This window comes from Mesoplodon densirostris, chromosome 11 (genome assembly GCF_025265405.1).
Source record: "Mesoplodon densirostris isolate mMesDen1 chromosome 11, mMesDen1 primary haplotype, whole genome shotgun sequence".
In the NCBI taxonomy this organism is placed as follows: Eukaryota; Metazoa; Chordata; class Mammalia; order Artiodactyla; family Ziphiidae; genus Mesoplodon; species Mesoplodon densirostris.
The window spans coordinates 54,121,393-54,141,100 of NC_082671.1; the positions used below are offsets into that span (position 1 = coordinate 54,121,393).

The window sequence follows — 19,708 nt, forward strand, 5'->3', positions numbered from 1 at the left end:
TCATTGGCCAGAATTGTGTCACATCTCATAATTCAACTTATCATTAGCAAAGGCAATTGGATTACCATGTTTGGCCTAGAATAACAATTTGGGTGGAATAGAGGATAGAAAATTGTTTTCTGTAAAGGACCAGACAGTAAGTATTTCTGTTTTGCAGGTCACATGTTCTCTTTTGCAGCTACTAAACTCTCTCTCTACATATAAACAACATGTAAATGAACCAGCATGGCTATATTCCAGTACAACCATGCTTATTGACATTGAAACTTGAATTTCATATAATTTTCACGTCATAAAATATTCTTCTTTTTTTCCCCCAGCCAGTTAAAGATGTGAAAACTAGTATTAGCTCCCAGGCTGTACAATATTGTACACCTATAATTTATGTAATATTGTATATCAACAATATTCAACTTAAAAAATAATGAAAAATGACGATACTGGAAAAAAAAATGAATGGCAGATGTATTTGAGCTGTGGGCCATACTTTGTCAACACTGAGTCAACCCTCAGGACCACTACAAGCTATTTTGACCAAAGAAATTCTAATCTTGATATTTATTTATTTTGAGCTTTCCTTCCTATAGCCTTATGAGACAAAGGGGACAGAAATAAAAACCCAATAGATGTATAAGGTGGGAGTACACAGGATACCCTCATCACAATAAGCTGGCATCCTAAAGACGGCACCTTCAGGACATGAAGCCCGAGTTGCAGTCATCTTGGTTGTTCAGGGTGCCTCAGGCCTTGGATTTAGTTTAAAGTCGTTTATAATGCACTTGGTGAAAGAAAATGAACCTCCTTTCTGGAGCAATCTGCCTTCATCTTAGACTTCAAGTGATTCTTAGAAATATTTTTTTCAAGTACTACTAGACACCTAAGGAAACAAAACACTGAGAATGAGAACTGGCAGAAACAACAGACAACAGAAACAGACTTCAGAGAGGTCAGATTAGAATTAACCAACATTTAATGTAATACAAGCATGCTCATATGTTTAAAGAAATAACAAGGTAAGTCTGGATTTATTTTCGGGGAACAGGAAAACAACTAATTTGAAAAAAAGAAACAAACTCTAGAAATGAAAAATGCAATAACTGGGAAAAAGTACAACCTCAACAGATGGACTTAATAGCAGAGTAGACAGAGATACATAGAGAATTAAAGAACTAAAAAATAGGTCATAAGAAATTATCCAGAGGTCAGAACAAAGATTTTTTTAAAAGATGGAATATACTAAAGAGAAGGAAGAAAGGGAAGATGCAGGAGAATGTTTAATATACGTTTCCTCTGAGTCCCAAAAGGAGAAGGGAGGGGAAATGGCTGAGGATTTTCTGGAATTGATAAAAGACACCAATCTACAGATTCAAATACCCCAGTGAATCCCATAAAAGATAAATAAACGTAAATCCTCATCTAGACACAATATGGTGAAACTTCAGAAAATTGAAGACAAAGAAAAATTCTAAAAAGGAGTCAATAACAATATTACTTTCAAAGCAGTAATGAATAGACTGATCACACTGACTTTTTTAGAGACAATTTTTAGAGGAATTTTATGTTCACAACCAAATTGAGAGGAAGATGCAGAGATTTCTCATATACTCTGTCACCCCACATATGTATAGCTTCCCCCATTATCAACATCTCTCACCAGAATGGTACATTTGTTACCAAGGATGAACCAACTGAACATCATAATCACCCAAAGTCCATAATTTATCTTAGTGTTTACCCTTGGCTTATACATTCTATGGGTTTGGATAAATGTGTAATGACATATATCTGTTATTATGATATCGTACAGAGTATTTTCACTGCCCTAAAAATCTTCTGTGCTCTGCCTATTCATCCCTTTTCCCCAAGCTGATGGCAACCACTGATCTTTTTATTGTCTCTTTAGTTTTGTTTTTTCCAGAATGTCATATATTTGGAATCATACAGTATGTAGCCTTTCAGATGGCTCCTTTCACTTAGTAATAGGCATTTAAGGTTCTTCTATGTCTTTTCATAGTTTTATAGCTCATTTCAATTTAGCACTGAATAATATTTCATTGTCTGGCTGTACCACAGTTTATTTATCCATTCACTTATGGAAGGACATCTTGGTTGCTTCCAAGTTTTGGACGTTTTGAATAAAGCTGTAACATTCATCTGTGTGCAGGTTTTTGTGTGGATATTAGTTTTCAACTACTTTGGATAAATATCAAGGAGAGCAGTTGCTGGATCCCATAGTAAGTGTTTGTTTAGTTTTATAAGAAACTGCTGCACTGTCTTCCAAAGTGACTCTAGCATTTTTCATTCCCATCAGCAATATATGAGAGTTCCTATTGTTCTACATCCTCTCCAGCATTTGGTATTATCAGTGCTCTGGATCTTGGCCATTCTAATAGGTGTGTAGTGGTATCTCATTGTTTTAATTTGAATTTCCCTCATGACATATGATGTGGAGCATCTTTTCAGATGTTTATTTGACACCTGAGAATCTTCTTCAGCAAAGTGTATGTTAGGGTCTTTGGTCCATTTTTAAATCGGATTGTTTTCTTGTTGTTGAGTTTTAATAGTTATTTGTATATTTTGGATAACAGTCCTTTATCAAGATGTATCTTTTGGGCTTCCCTGGTGGCGCAGTGGTGGAGAGTCTGCCTGCCGATGCAGGGGACACGGGTTCATGCCCCGGTCCGGGAGGATCCCACATGCCGCGGAGCGGCTAGGCCCATGAGCCATGGCCGCTGAACCTGCATGTCCGGAGCCTGTGCTCCGCAACGGGAGAGGCCACAACAGTGAGAAGCCCGTGTACCGAAAGATGTATCTTTTGCAAATATTTTCTCCCAATCCGTGGCTTATCTTCTAATTCTCTTGACATTGTCTTTTGCAGAGCAGAAGTTTTAAATTTTAATGAAGTCTAGCTATCAATTATTTCTTTCATGAATCTTGCCTTTGGTGTTGTATCTAAAAAGGCATCACCATCCCCAAGGTCATCTAGGTTTTCTTCTCTGTTATTTTCTAGGAGTTTTATAGTTTTGTGTTCTACGTTTAGTTCTATGATCCATTTTGAACTAATTTTTGTGATGGATCGAGATTTATTTTTTTGCACATCCAGTTGTTCCAGCAGAATTTGTTGAAGAGACTGTCTTTGATTCATTGTATTTCCTTTGCTCCTTTTTCAAAGATCAGGTGACTAGATTTATGGCGAGTCTATTTCTGGGCTCTCTATTCTGTTCCACTGATCTATTTGTCTATTCTTTCTGCCGGTATCACATTCTCTTGATTACTGTAGCTTAATAGTAAGTCTTGAAGTTAGGTAGAATCAGTCCTCTAACTTTATTCTGCTTCCAAATTGTGTCCACTGACTTCTCAATAACAACAGTTGAAGCCAAAAGGGAGTGAAATGGTATCTTCAGTATACAGAAGGAAAAGAATTCCTGACTGGAATTCTGTTTTTAATAAGAATAATTTCATAGATGAAGTAAAAATGTTTCAGAAATATAAAAAGCTGAAAAAATGAAGTTCATGTGAGTAAACCTAAATGAATATTGATAGAATAAGACAATTATCATCATTCTCATAAGATCTTATTTAAGAATATATAGAATTAATTTTAAAATACAATAACATTATAGTATAGCAGGGAGTAAAATGTGTTAAAATGTGTTATTGAGTGTAAGGGAAAATAGAATGAAAAAAAAAAACAATAGAAAATAAGTTATAAAACAGGGAGAAAAAGAAACAGCATAGGCAGAGGGAAAAAACACAAGATAGTAGATTTAAAAATTAATTACATTAAATGTAAATGGGCTAAATGATCCCATTTAAAAAATAAATATTTTGAAACTGAATTAATGAAATCCAACTCTACTGTTTAAAATATACACATCTAAAACATAAGGATACAGAAAATTTAAAAGTGAAAGAATAGTAAAAGCCCATGGAAAAGAAAGCTAGTTTCTCCCAATTAATATCAGACAATGTAGACATTAAGGCAAAAAGTATTACCAGTTACTTCATAATGATAACATTTCAAATCACAGGGAAGACATAACAATTTTTTTAATTAAAAAATTTTTTTGAACATCTTTATTGGAGTATAATTGCTTTACAATGGTGTGTTAGTTTCTGCTTTATAAAAGAGTGAATAATCTATACATATGCATATATCCCTGTATCTCCTCCCTCTTGTGTCTCCCTCCCACCCTCCCTATCCCACTCCTCTAGGTGGTCACAAAGCACCGAGCTGATCTCCCTGTGCTATGCGGCTGCTTCCCACTAGCTATCTATTTTACATATAGTAGTATATATAAGTCCGTGCTACTCCCTCACTTCGTCCCAGCTTACCCTTCCCCCTCCCCATATCCTCAAGCCCATTCTCTATGTCTGTGTCTTTATTCCTGTCCTGCCCCTAGGTTCTACATAACCATTTTTTTTAGATTCCATACATAAGACATAGCAATTTAAATTTGTATACACCTAATAATATAGCCTCAATGTATATGAAACAAAATTGACAGAACTACATGGAGCTATAGATGAATTCACAGTCAGAATGAAGTTGCAGAAATTGACAGAATACAAGAGCACAAAAAAAAATCATTAAGAATATAGAGCACTTGAATGTGATTAACAATCCACACCTAAAGAACCTATATAGTCCATTATGCTCCCAAAGTGCACTTTATGTGCTCCTTTAAGCACCCATGGAACATTCACAAATTTGATTGTGTACCGGATGATGAAGCTCATCTCAACAAATTTCAAAGAATTAAATTATATAGGGTATACTATCTGACCACATGCAAATAAGCTAGAAATCAGTAACAATAGGTAAATAAAAAATTCTGTGCTGGAACTCATTGTTTCTCAAATAAGCCAAGCTAATTTCCCCCTCTGCCTGGAATATTTTTCCTGTCATTTTCCCCACATTAGGTCCTCTCAGCCTTCAGTCTCAGCTAAAATTTCATCTCCTCAGAGAGTTATTCCCTGATCAACCCAAAGTAGTATTCCCTGATCAAATCTAAAATACCCTCCTAGTTATTCAGTGCCTGATTCTTGTTTGTTTTCTTTACTTAGTGTTAACCTTCAGTTATTGCAGATCTTCTGCCTGGTTAGTTGTCTTTGAATCCTCCTCTATGTTGCAGATTCTATGAGGGCAAAGTTCATTCTTTCTGTTCACATCTGTGTCCCCAGTGCTGAGCACAGTGTGTGGTGTATAGTGGCCATTCAAGAAGTATTTATCGAGAGGATGAGAACGAACGTTTCCATAATTTTCTTAATAAATGGAGGTGAGGAGAAATGCAGCAATACATGTGATAGTATCTTCAAAGGCATAAAAACTTGTGGGAAGCCCTTTCACTTCTTAATTCCAGAGGCTTTGGGGGAATGTAATCACATTTTGACGTATTATTATGAGAAGTGTTAAATTTGGGGGTAATTTAATTCTTAATTTCCAGACTTAATGTGTTTAACATTTTAACCCCAATGTTTCATTTAGCACAGCTGTAGAAAATTTTGCTTAATTGGCCCCCTGAGGGAGAAAATTGCCTGAAAATAGGAAAAAAGTGATGTATTTTACCAAATATTTTGTCCCAAAATACAAGTACAGCTGTATTTAACAAGGCTTAATCTTTAGTCTTACAGGGTGTATGAATTCTCTCTCTGTCTCTCCCTGGCATCCCCTCCCTCTCCTTCACCCTCTCCCTTGTCTTCCACTTCCATTACTCCTATTACTTTTTTGTAGTTATAAACATAAGAAAATGATTTAGAAGTTAAGATGCCACTGGAAATAGAACTTTAGGTTTATGATGTTATCCTTAACTATAGCATAACACTAAAATAATTTTGGCCAAATTCTTTTAGTAACATCCTATCAGTTACTCTCTGATATTATCCAGGATGGAGATGTATATTAAAAGATCACTGAATTGACTAGATGGATTAATCTACACAGGTGATTCTCAACACGGGCCATACACTGGAATCACCTGAATGCTCTTACAAAATACTGATGCCCAGGCCCCTCCCCCGGAGATTCTGATTTAATTGGTCTGGGTGCCACAAATTGGTAGTTTCAACAAACTCCCTGGGTGATTTCTTATGTGCAAGCTGGGTTAATAATCAATGGTCTACAACTTTGCTACCCAAAATGTGATCACTGGACCGGTAGCATCAGTATCACTGGGGGGCTGGTGAGACATGCAGAATCTCAGGCCCCATTCCAGATCTACCTAACGAGGATCTTCATTTAAATAAGATCTCCAGATGATCTGAGAAACACTCCTCTGTGATTCCATTGGTGCTGTTAAAAAAGTATCACCTGAACTTGAGGCTATACCTGTACACTTACGCTGCCATGACAGCATAAGTTAGATTTGCATGCTAACCAAGAGGTAGATGTTTGTTCCCAAACCTGTTTATGGCAACTGTATTTGTATTGTAATTCTAATACTATTGAAATGCTATAAATACATATTCATAACATAATATGCAAGCCAATGAAATATGAATGTGAAAAGAAATAAATTTTCTTTTAATTAAAGTTGAGTGCTTTGGAAAAAAGATGATAAACTCATAGGGCTAAAAAATATCCTCTTGAACTAGGTGTCAGTAAGACAGTTGTAAAACATGAAAGAAAACATAAGAATGATATCTCTTCAGATTGCTTCATGAGTATCTATCTTGTTTCCCTTAAAACAAACAAACAAAAAGTTAGAAATTATGAGCAACACATTATAAATTTTATTTATATAATCAAGATTACAATGAAGCACAAAGAATCCATACTGAAGAAAAGTGTTCTACTTCAAAACGTTGAATGTGTGAGGATGTGTTTTTAATTAAAATGTTTAGGGTACATATTTATTGTTGTCTATGATTTCTCACTTTAACTGATTTTTTTCAAACAATGGACCAAATACCTATCCAGATAACATGGAATAAAGAGTCTTCTACTGAATATCTATGTGACTGCCCTTATTTAAATGTTAATTCTAATGTTCTCTTTTCCTAGTTCTTTTTCCTCTGCATAGTAATATAGTTTTCAAGCTTAGCTGTATACGTGGGCAGCTTTACAAAATAAAGAAGCCCAAGTCCTACCCTCTGAGATTCTCATTATTATGCAGCTGGGCATAGAGTTTTAAATGTTCTTCAAGTGATTTTAATATGCATCCACAGTTGAGAACTGTTGGCCCAGTAGATTGGGAGTATATAAATTGGTTATAAAATCAACTGATCATAAAGGTATCCTGATGAGATGTTCTTTAGGATCTGGGTCTGAAGTCTATTATTATGATTATTATTCTATTCTGGTCTCTGACTGTATTGTGAGTACTCTGTCTCTGTTGTTTTTTTTTTTAATCTTTACTGGAGTATAATTGCTTTACGATGGTATGTTAGTTTCTGCTTTATAACAAAGTGAATCAGTTATCAAAGTGTCTCTGATTTAAATCACATTAAAGCGATTCTCCTTCAGTGGTCATTCTCAAATGTCCCTCCTCTGGAAAGCATTTCCAGTTCACTCTCGTAAGACGTTTTCCTTCCTCTGAGTTGTGTGGAGTTCCTCGTACGTGTGCTCCTCTGTTTCCTACACTAGACTGAATGCTCCTTGAAGGCAGGAAGGCACCCTCCTAGGACAGTGCCTGGAGGACAGGAGGTTATCAGAAATGCTTCTTATTTCCACCAGGTGTTGCCACTCTTGCTGCAAATTTCTCTGAGATTATTTTGCTCCTTTTGTTTAAACTTCCGTTGCTTTCTGCTTTCCTTTCTCCTGCTCCATCTCAATTTATGCTTTATAATTTTTTTGTCCTCCGTTGCTTCCTCTGCTCTCTCCTCCCTCCTCAGTGTGCTGTCCGTCTGCATGTCTTATTCTACACGGAGCTGGCTCCCCTTAACCTTTGGCTTCTTCTCTTCCCTTGGTTCATACGCTTTGCATAATAGAAGGCGTTATTAATATACCACTCAGACAACTACATTTAAAATATGTCCTCCTAAGACAGCTACCTTCCCCAGACCCCACCCCCTACCATACTTTCTTCTTTGTTTTGCCTGTACACAGATGCTATTTTAAAATTGCACAATCACTCTTTCAGAGGCTTTACTTGTAATCTCTTAGTTGAGCACTAGTGTGTGGTTTATAATGAAAGGGATCATGCTTTACAATTCACAAAACATTCAATATCTTTGTCAATATAATAATGAAACAGCATATGTCTAAAAGGTGCCAGTCATTTTGGAAATATGTTCCTCAAAGTTAAACTAAAGATTAGGCGTTTAAATTTTGACTGAGGTCACTGGATTCTTAGTGGTAAGAAAATGTACGCAGAAGTTTTTTTCAGAGGAGTTCTAGTTCTGGCTTTGAAATTAGCAGTGTGTGGCAGTTTCCATATTATATGTTATGTTTTCTTTGTAAAAGCTGTCACCTCATGTATGTTCATGTTGTCACTTTAAACGTGTTCATGTATTGACATGAATATTATGTTTTTCTCCAAATCTTTACCTTCACTCATTATATTTATTTTTCTTATCCCCAGAAGACTAAATGAATTGTTTACATTGTCTTTTTTTAAAGAATCCATCCTATGGTATATGAGGTAGGATCAAGAATAGGGCCGGTGGTAGAAAGGTAGCTAAATGAAAAGAATTTCAGGATCTATCTTAGTTACAATTTAAATGGGTAGAATCAAATTAGGGGCAAAACTACTGAATTCCTCCTTCCAGCTATAGACTTGGCCTTCTTGCTGTGATCTTCTAAATATCCAATTCTTGCTTTCCCAGTATCTACCCTTCTAACCAAAGGCTGATCTGGATAGGGTGTTAGAATTTATGCTTTTGTTGTATTCTGGAAGTTATTTTTATCCTCCTTTGCCTCCTAGCCCCTCACTACTGCTAGATTTATGGTGTTTCAGGGCCTGTTCTTGTTTTGGAAGAATAGGCTACTGACCTAAATTAAGGCCCCCTAGGAGAAGCACTCTTTGGTCTTTTAGAAGTGCAAGGACATGATATATATAGGAAGAGAAAGGAGGTTTGTGCATCTACTCTCATGCTCTCATTTCCTAAACTCTGATATTAGTTTTGCAAACAACTAAATTCCCAAATAATTAATGAGATTTAGTTAAAGGAAGCAATCATGTATAATTAATTAATTTGTGAATTATTTAAACACTCTGAAATTTTGATTATTTAAACAGCATTGACTCATAAAAATTGGTTTTATGTAGAGAAAGGAGAAAGTTTTGTCATCACATTGTCCAAGCAGACTTCCGTTGTATGTGTTGTCTTGTATTATTCATACTGCTCTGACAGTAGCCAGCTACTTTTTCAGTAACTGATAGATCTGCTCCCATTTCAAGTGCTCCAGCCCTACTTCAGTGGAGAATAAGCTGCCATTTAACAGAAAAGGCAAAATATTTCTGTGAGACCCAATTTATAGGACCTTTATTATAAGAGGCAATATCAAAGGATAGGGCCAAATATAAAGGGACACATGAAGATCAGAGAGGCCAATTTTCTTGTTTTCAGGCTTTTCATCAAATAGGAAACTGGAAGAGAACTTACAAAAAAAATTCAACAAACCTTTAAAATTTATTATTTATGGCCAGTGCTAGGTGCTGAGTACAAGATCCAAAGACAAATTAAGACACTGCCCCCATCTCATGTAGGAAAGATAAAAAAAGTGTACAGCTAACTAGAGGAAAGGAAAAATGGGCTCAGTGCTCTAATAGAAATTTAAGCATTGTAGAAAGAGGGAAAATTAATTTATAGCACTTAGTGCTCAAAACTTTTATTACAACCATATTGTTAAGAATTAGGGGCTTCCCTGGTGGTGCAGTGGTTGAGAGCCCTGCCGATGCAGGGGAAACGGGTTCATGCCCCGGTCTGGGAAGATCCCACATGCCGCGGAGTGGCTGGGCCTGTGAGCCATGGCTGCTGGGCCTGTGCGTCCGGACCCTGTGCTCTGCAATGGTAGAGGCCACAACAGTGAGAGGCCCACATACCGCAAAAAAAAAAAAAAAAAAAAAAAGAGAATTGACTCCATGTGAGTCCAGATTTTAAAAAAGATTGTGGGCTGGATAAATGCAGCATGGCTGATTGGAGTCTTCTAAGAATATTGAAACACTTTCAGATTTTTTTGTTTGACTCCACAGAATCTTAGCCTGTTTCATGAATACATTTATTGCGTATTCCTTTTTAAAAGCTATAATAAAAATATACTTATACATAATTACATTTAATGAGATATTTTCTCATCCAACAGTTTTGATTTGTATATCACTAACAAATAAGTATCATGTTGACTCAAAATGAAATAATTGCCATTGTACATGGGGTTTTTAAGAGCCCTTCCAGTGGAAATCAATATTAGAAAGAACGCTATGTAAAAGCCACTACTTTATACAACTCTGCCCTAACAGACAGTGTAAACAATTTAAAGATCACTGATACATGGTGTTTTCAAAGAGAATTTTAAAGAAATTATAAATCCCATTTCTCACTAAGTGAATTATACTAATTTTCTTCTTGGTATCTATAACCTTTAAGTTTGTGTTGTATCATTTAAATTTATTATTTTTTCTTTTTTTTCCAAAATGCATTATTATTATTTTAAAATGAATTTATTTCAATAAAAATTTTTTTTTAATTTTTAAATTTTATTTTATTTATTTTTTTACACAGCAGGTTCTTATTACTCATCAATTTTATCCACATCAGTGTATACATGTCAATCCCAATCGCCAAATTCACCACACCACCATCCCCACCCCTGCAGCTTTCCCCCCTTGGTGTCCATACGTTTGTTCTCTATATCTGTGTCTCTATTTCTGCCCTGCAAACCAGTTCATCTGTACCATTTTTCTAGGTTCCACATATATGTGTTAATATACAATATTTGTTTTTCTTTTTCTGACTTATTTCACTCTGTATGACAGTCTCTAGATTGATCCACGTCTCAACAAATGACCCAATTTCGATCCTTTTTATGGCTGAGTAATATTCCATTGTATATACATATCATATCTTCTTTATCCATTCGTATGTCAATGAGGATTTAGGTTGCTTCCATGACCTGGCTATTGTAAATAGTGCTGCAATGAACATTGGGGTGCATGTGTCTGTTTTAATTATGGTTTGTATATATGCCCAGGAGTGGGATTGCCAGATCATATGGTAATTCTATTTTTAGTTTTTTAGGGAACCTCCATACTGTGCTCCATAGTGGCTGTATCAGTTCGCATTCCCACCAACAGTGCAAGAGGTTTCCCTTTTCTCCACACCCTCTCCAGCAATTGTTGTTTGCAGATTTTCCGATGATGCCCATTCTAAGTGGTGTGAGGTGATACCTCATTGTAGTTTTGATTTGCATTTCTCTAATTATTAGTGATGTTGAGTAGCTTTTCATGTGCTTCTTGGCCATCTGTATGTCTTCTTGGAGAAATGTCTATTTAGGTCTTCTGCCCATTTTCTGATTGGGTTGTTTGTTTTTTTAATATTGAGCTGCATGAGCTGTTTATATATTTTGGAAATTAATCCTTTGTCCATTGATTCGTTTGCAAATATTTTCTCCCATTCTGAGGGTTGTCTTTTCATCTTGTTTACGGTTTCCTTTGCTGTGCAAAAGCTTTGAAGTTTCATTAGGTCCCATTTGTTTATTTTTCTTTTTAATTCCATTACTCTAGGAGGTGGATCAAAAAAGATCTTGCTGTGATTTATGTTGAAGAGTGTTCTTCCTGTGTTTTCCTCTAAGAGTTTTATAGTGTCTGGTCTTACATTTAGGTCTCTAATCCATTTTGAGTTTATTTTTGTGTATGGTGTTAGGGAATGTTCTAATTTCATTCTTTTACATGTAGCTGTCCAGTTTTCCCAGCACCATGTATTGAAGAGATTGTCTTTTCTCCATTGTATATCCTTCCCTCCTTTGTCATAGATTAGTTGACCATAGGTGTGTGGGTTTATCTCTGGGCTTTCTGTCTTCTTCCATTGATCTGTGTTTCTGTTTTTGTGCCAGTACCATATTGTCTTGATTACTGTAGCTTTATAGTGTATAGTCTGAAGTCAGGGAGTCAGCTTCCTCCAGGTCCGTTTTTTTTCGCTCAAGACTGCTTTGACTATTCGGGGTCTTTTGTGTCTCCATACAGATTTTAAGATTTTTTGTTCTAGTTCTGTAAAAAATGCCATTGGTAATTTGATAGGGATTGCACTGAATTTGTAGATTGCTTTGGGTAGTAGAGTCATTTTCACAATATTGATTCTTCTAATCCAAGAACATGGTATATCTCTCCATCTGTTTGTATCATCTTTAATTTCTTTCATCAGTGTGTTATAGTTTTCTGCATAAAGGTTTTTTGCCTGTCTCGGTAGGTTTATTCTGAGGTATTTTATTCTTTTTGTTGCAATGGTAAATGGGAGTGTTTCCTTAATCTCTTTTTCAGATTTTTCATCATTAGTGTATAGGAATGCAAGAGATTTCTGTGCATTAATTTTGTATCCTGCAACTTTACCCAATTCATTGATTAGCTCTAGTAGTTTTCTGGTGGCATCTTTAGGATTCTCTATGTATAGTATCATGTCATCTGCAAACAGTGACAGTTTTACCTCTTCTTTTCCAATATGTTTTCCTTTTATTTCTTTTTCTTCTCTGATTGCCGTGGCACAGACTTCCAAAACTATGTTGAATAATAGTGGCGAGAGTGGACATCCTTGTCTTGTGCCTGATCTTAGAGAAAATGTTTTCAGTTTTTCACTATTGAGAATGATGTTTCCTGTGGGTTTGTCGTATATGGCCTTTATCATGTTGAGGTAGGTTCCCTCTATGCCCAGTTTCTGGAGAGTTTTTTATCATAAATTGGTGTTGAATTTTGTCAAAAGCTTTTTCTGCATCTATTGAGATGATCATATGGTTTTTCTTCTTCAATTTGTTAATATGGTATATCACAGTGATTGATTTGAATATATTTAAGAATCCTTGCATCCCTGGGATAAATCCCACTTGATCGTGGTGTATGATCCTTTTACTGTGTTGTTGGATTCTGATTGCTAGTATTTTGTTGAGGATTTTTGCATCTGTAATCATCAGTGATATTGGTCTGTAATTTTCCTTTTTTGTAGTATGTTTGTCTGGTTTTGGTATCATGGTGATGGTGGCCTCATAGAATGAGTTTGGGAGTGTTCCTTCCTCTGCAGTTTTTTGGAAGAGTTTGAGAAGGATGGGTGTTAGCTCTTCTCTAAATGTTTGATAGAATTCACCTGTGAAGCCATCTGGTCCTGGACTTTTGTTTGTTGGAAGATTTTTAATCACAGTTTCAATTTCATTAGTTGTGATTGGTCTGTCCATATTTTCTATTTCTTCCTGGTTCAGTCTTGGAAGGTTATACCTTTCTAAGAATTTGTCCATTTCTTCTGGGTTGTCCATTTTATTGGCATAGAGTTGTTTGTAGTACTCTCTTAGGTTGCTTTGTATTTCTGTGATGTCTGTTGTAACTTCTGCTTTTTCATCTCTAATTTTATTGACTTGAGTCCTCTCCCTCTTTTTCTTGATGAGTCTGGCTAATGGTTTATCAATTTTGTTTATCTTCTCAATGAACCAACTTTTAGTTTTATTGATCTTTGGTATTGTTTTCTTTGTTTCTATTTCATTTATTTCTGCTCTGATCTTTATGATTTCTTTCCTTCTGCTAACTTTGAGTTTTGTTTGTTCTTCTTTCACTAGTTCCTTTAGTTGTATAGTTAGACAGTTTATTTGAGATTTTTCTTCTTTCTTGAGGTAGGTTTGTATAGCTCTAAACTTCCCTCTTAGAAGTGCTTTTGCTGCATCCTAGAGGTTTTGGATCATTGTGTTTTTATTGTCGTTTGTCTCTAGGTATTTTTTGTTTTCCTCTTTGATTTCTTCAGTGATCTCTTGGTTATTTAGTAATGTAGTGTTTAGCCTCCATGTATTTGTTTTTTGTACATTTATTTGCCTGTAATTCATTTCTAATCTCATAGCGCTGTGATCAGCAAAGATGGTTGATATGATTTCAGTTTTCTTAAATTTACTGAGGCTTGATTTGTGACCCAAGATGTGATCTATCCTGGAGAATGTTCCATGCACACTTGAGAAGAATGTATAATCTGCTGTTTTTGGATGGAATGTCCTATAAATATCAATTAAATCTACCTGGTCTATTGTGTCATTTAAAGCTTCTGTTTCCTTATTTATTTTCATTTTGGATGATCTGTCCATTGGTTTACGTGAGGTATTAAAGTCCCCCACTATTATTGTGTTATTGTCGATTTCCTCTTTTACAGCTGTTAGCAGTTGCCTTATGTATTGAGGTGCTCCTATGTTGGGTGCATCTATATTTATAATTGTTATATCTTCCTCTTGGTTTGATCCCTTGATCATTATGCAGTGTCCTTTTTGTCTCTTGTAACATTCTTTATTTTAAAGTCTATTTTTTCTGATATGAGATTTGCTACTCCAGCTTTCTTTTGATTTCCATTTGCATAGAATATCTTTTTCCATCCCCCACTTTCAGTCTGAATGTGTCCCTAGGTCGGAGGTGGGTCTCTTGTAGACAGCATATATATGTGTCTTGTTTTTGTATCCATTTAGCAAGTCTGTGTCTTTTAGTTGGAGCATTTAACCCATTCACATTTCGGGTAATTATTGATATGTATGTTCCTATTACCATTTTCTTAATTGTTTTGGATTTGTTTTTCTAGGTCCTTTTCTTCTCTTGTGTTTCCCAGTTAGAGAAGTTCCTTTAGCATTTGTTGTAGAGCTGGTTTGGTGGTGCGGAATTTTCTTAGTTTTTGCTTATCTGTGGAGCTTTTGATTTCTCTGTTAAATCTGAATTAGATCCTTGCCAGGTAGAATAATCTTGGTTGTAGGTTCTTCCCTTTCATCACTTTAAATATATCATGGCACTCCCTTTTGGCTTGTAGAATTTCTGCTGAGAAATCAGCTGTTAACCTTATGGGTGTTCCCTTGTATGTTATTTGTCATTTTTCCCTTGCTGCTTTTAATAATTTTTCTTTGTCTTTAATTTTTTTCCAAATTTGATTACTATGTGTCTCGGCATGTTTCTCCTTCGGTTTATTCTGCATGGGGCTCTCTGCACTTTCTGGACTTGGGTGGCTATTTCTTTTCCCATGTTAGGGAAATTTTTGAGCATAATCTCTTCAAATATTTTCTCTGGTTCTTTCTCTCTCTCTTCTCCTTCTGGGACCCCTATAATGTGAATGTTGTTGCATTTAATGTTGTCCCAGAGGTCTCTTAGGCTGTGTTCTTTTCTTTTCATTCTTTTTCTTTTTTATTCTGTTCCACAGCAGTGAATTCCACCATTCTGTCTCCCAGGTCACTTATCCGTTCTTCTGCCTCAGTTATTCTGCTATTGATTCCTTCTAGTGTATGTTTCAATTCAGTTATTGTATTGTTCATCTCTGTTTGTTTGTTCTTTAATTCTTCTAGGTTTTTGTTAAACATTTCTTGCATCTTTTCCATTTTTGCCTCCATTCTTTTTCTGAGGTCCTGGATTATCTTCACTATCATTATTCTGAATTATTTTTCTGGAAGGTTGCCTATCTCCACTTTATTTAGTTGTTTTTGTGAGGTTTTATCTTACTCCTTCATCTGGTACATAGCTGTCTGCCTTTTCGTCTTTTCTATCTTTCTGTGAATGTGGTTTTTGTTCCACAGGCTGCAGGATTGTAGTTCTTCTTGCTCTGCTGTCTGCCCTCTGTGTTGTATCATTTTTAAAAGTGATGATACCAATAGGGAAATTTAGTGTAGACTCATGTTTTTTCAATCCTGTAATAAAAAGAATCTAAATATGTAGTAACTGAGGAAATGTTTAGAAGTGAAATATATGTCTTTTTGCTTTTATATTCTAAAATATTGTTAGATAGATTTGGATAATTCTTTCTACAAAGGTTTGCAGAAATTGATTTAGATCTCATTAGAGTGATCTGCGGTTTCTAGCTTTGCATTAATGATCAATAAATCATGATTTTAATGTGTAACTTACAGCTTTTAGAGTTTTACTGGCTTCTTTCACTTATCCATTTCTCAGTCTGTTCTATAAATTCCTTTTCACTTTTTTATGACTGAAGACTCTCAAATTTACATCTGTAGCATTTCCTGTCTTCTTATTTCTTGTTAATTGTTAAAATAGAGGAGAGATTAAGTGAAAATGATTCACATTAATTGTTTTTGTGGATTTTCTCATAATTATGGTGCTATTAACTATAATTAGTGATATTTAATATTGCCTTGGTAAAACATGTATACCAATTGTTATAGCATCCTATTGAATTTCTCCAAGTTCTAGTTAATTTCTCTCCCTATGGCTTAATAGTCTGTTCATTGGACAGCTCTGAGTGACATAATTCACACGATGTGAACGGTACCCCCTGGTGTGTGTGTATGGGAGTGTGTGTGTGTGTGTGTGTGTGTGTGTGTGTATGTATGTATGAGAGTCACAGTGAATATGCATTTGATATTGGTTAATATTAATAACTTAAGAGTAGCGGTAGTGCTGTGTGTTAGTCTGACTGCATGGGGGCTTAGCTTCTTAGTCTGCAAGGGGATAAGACTGTATCAATGAATTAATACCCTTCGCCCTAGAGGCTTCATTACCTTCGAATATGTACATATAATATACTCAATAAATCACTTAGCGTAGATCTTTGAAAATGTAGCCTAGTTGGCATAATTCTGCTTTAAGCTGGTAAATGATTTGGACATAGGAATCCAGAGTTATGTCACAAGAAATTTATTGCTATATGTACACACACAGCAGCAAACACACACACACACCCGAAAACTAGGAAAGAAATGAAGCCTCTGTCTATGAACATGTGAATGCAATTGAATAGAAGAAGAAATCAATACAGCAAAATGATTATTCCTTTGTTGTTTTGTTGAGGATGTGATTTCTTATACTGTGCTGGGGAAGGGTAAGCAGGGAGGTGCCATTCAATTAGGGAATTCTAGAGACTTTCTTGCAGTCAGTGTGGTAGCCACAGTGATCATTATTATCCCTGAGGCTTCTTCATCCCTGATACCTGCAGGGTTAGCCTTGGTTAAAATCAAGGCAACACCTAATCTGCTTCCTCTCCTCTGTTTTAACACTTGATCTGCCCAGTTCTTTCATTTTTCCTTCTCCTTGCTTATGGATCTCATTTTGATAAGCTATCTGGGTTTTTCTTTAAAATAGAGCTGTCTTTCTTAAATGTCTCAGTTTTCCCTCTTGAAAATTTATTTGTACTGTGTTCCACTCTCTCATGCTCTTGTAAGCAGCCTATCCTTGTAAACTGTTTCTCTTCATGGTCTAAATTGAATTACTGTGATAGCCACCAGTGCTGGGGGTTGGTTATTCTTTCTCCTGGGCACCCCACGCACCCCACCTGTCCTTCTCTGCCCCATTCTGTACCCCAGGAGCTGGACTTCTGCAGACTGTTTCACCCTGGTCTCCTTGCCAGCTGGCTTTGGGTAGGGTTTGCCAATGAGATGCACTGGCAGGAAACAGGAAGGCCAGAGGGGAGAGAGTTGGCCATGTTTCTTCCCTGCTCCTTCCCTGCACCAGGCTGGGTTTCTGGTGGTACCTGTGTCTCTCATGATTTCGGCTCCCACTGGGCTGCCTCTCCTTCATAACTCTGGCTCACTGTGGGCTCCAATAAAACCATTTCCTCTCCCTGTTCCTTAACCCTAGGGTGATGATGACTTGTCGCTATTGCCAGAGTCTGGGTCCTTCTGCAGCCCTTATTTCCTCACCTTTGATCCAGTGCGGCCCCCCCCGCCCCAGTTTACCACTTGGTCTCCTGTGTTTACATGTCACTTATGAATTTCTCAGTTATAGCACTTGAGCTTGGCTTTTATTATAGTTAGTTGTGTATGAGTCTGTCTTCTCAACTCAGTAGTGAGGGGTCAAAACATGTCTCTTTCATCTTGAATCCTAGTACCTAGCAGACTACCTGGCATGTTAGCAGAAGCTCAGTACATATTTGTTATATGTATCAACAAATTAATACGACTTTTACTCCTGCAGTCTACTCCTACGTCCCAGAGCCATCCTTATGGATTTTCAAGATTCCTTGTAGTGTTTGTTAGGAATGATTAGGAATATATACATTTATATGTATATATGTATGTATATATGTATATATTTCTGAGTTTCTTAACATTTTTCCCCTAAAGAACCTAGGGAAGGCATACCCTGATGGCATCACTAGGTATTTAGAGTAAACCTCAGAATTATGGAGAATCACAGCAAGTGATCAAAAAAGAAACGAGACAAAAATTACTCACTTTAGGTTCTCTCTAAGCCAGATTCACCCTGTTTGTGCTGATAGCTTGAAAGGAAATGAAGCAATTGTGATCTCATTCGTTTTGTGCTTCTCGCTCTGCCAAGCTCCATTTGGTGCCCTATTGTCTCACAAGTTGCCTATTTGAGTCTTTTGAATTAAGAGTTTAGAGCAGAAGGTCCATCTGCTCTGCATGAATATTAAATTATCATAAGACTTTGTATAAGGAGAATTTACCCTTGTGTTTGTACAGTGTTTCCTTTTCCCTCTGCTCTAAGAAAGACTTGGAACATCAGGTTTTTTTCTTCAACATATCCTTGGACTTGAATAGACTGCAGTTATCGAGTTGTATAATATAATAGGCTTAGGAACCTTTGACTGGCAGGTGCTGAATAGAAGAAGGTTTTATTTATTCTCCTTATCTTATAAAATGTGGTACTTAAGTATAATTGAACATGCCATAAGCCAGATCTTGGTACTTTGAGGTTATTGAATCTCATAAGAAAAAACAAAGCACAATCTTACAAATTACATGTTGGAGATAGACATTTTACAATCAATCAGGGTCATTAAGTAAATGCACATGCTATTGTAATTCATATATGATAGATAGTATGTAACTGACAACTCCCTAGTTTCATTTTGAATATTCATGAGTGAGCAAGCTTCAGCCAGCTTTTAAGTCATATAATTTATGCAAGTAAGTTGTATTCCCTTCCAACAACCTCCAAAACTTTAAAATCAATTTGCCAGTAATATATATTATGTAGTGAAATTTGTTAATAAAAGCTGAGTAAGGAGATCAGTTGAAGGATGGCATTTTTTAAATGTGCATGCTTTCCATTATTTAAATGTTCACCTTTTAAATAATCAGTTAACTTTTGCGCAAAGATGAAAGTTGGCTTAAATATTAATGTTTGTACAACCATATATATATTCATTATTTAATAGAAGTATGTCTAATTTCTTTGTTATAAATGTTTTTAGGCAATGTGATACTTTTAAAGATAATGGGATATATAAATTCTGAAGAGGGACTTTATTCTAACTCACACAATGGAATTAAAAGGAAATATACACACCCCTTTTGTAAAATCCATGTAGTTAAAATTAAAAGTTGGATTTAGTAAATAGGGCTAACAAACTGCTTGAGTTTTTTTCCTATCAGATGACTGCTTCCTCTGGTCTTTTGAAGTGATTAGCTTGGGTTGATCTAGATGTTATGGAGCTCCAAAGCATCTACAATATTGAGTGTCCTTTGAAAGGAAAACAGTGCAAATCTGTGAAAACAAAAGTTGGTTCAGAGTCTTAGAATAGAGGGCTAAGCCCCAGTAGGATACTGAAAGTTAAGCTTAATTAGCTTCAGGGTAAATCTGTCTCTGTTTAGGTGATGAGTCAACATGGGTAGTGTGAAACATTCATTTCAAAACAAGCA

At 35.9% G+C, this 19,708-nt stretch overlaps 1 protein-coding gene across 3 annotated transcripts in view; it reads left to right on the forward strand.

The window, feature by feature from the left end:
- The window catches only part of NELL2 (neural EGFL like 2), a 458,505-nt gene that overhangs the window by 201,370 nt on the left and 237,427 nt on the right, over positions 1-19,708 (forward strand). The gene's annotated exons all lie outside the window — the stretch shown is intronic.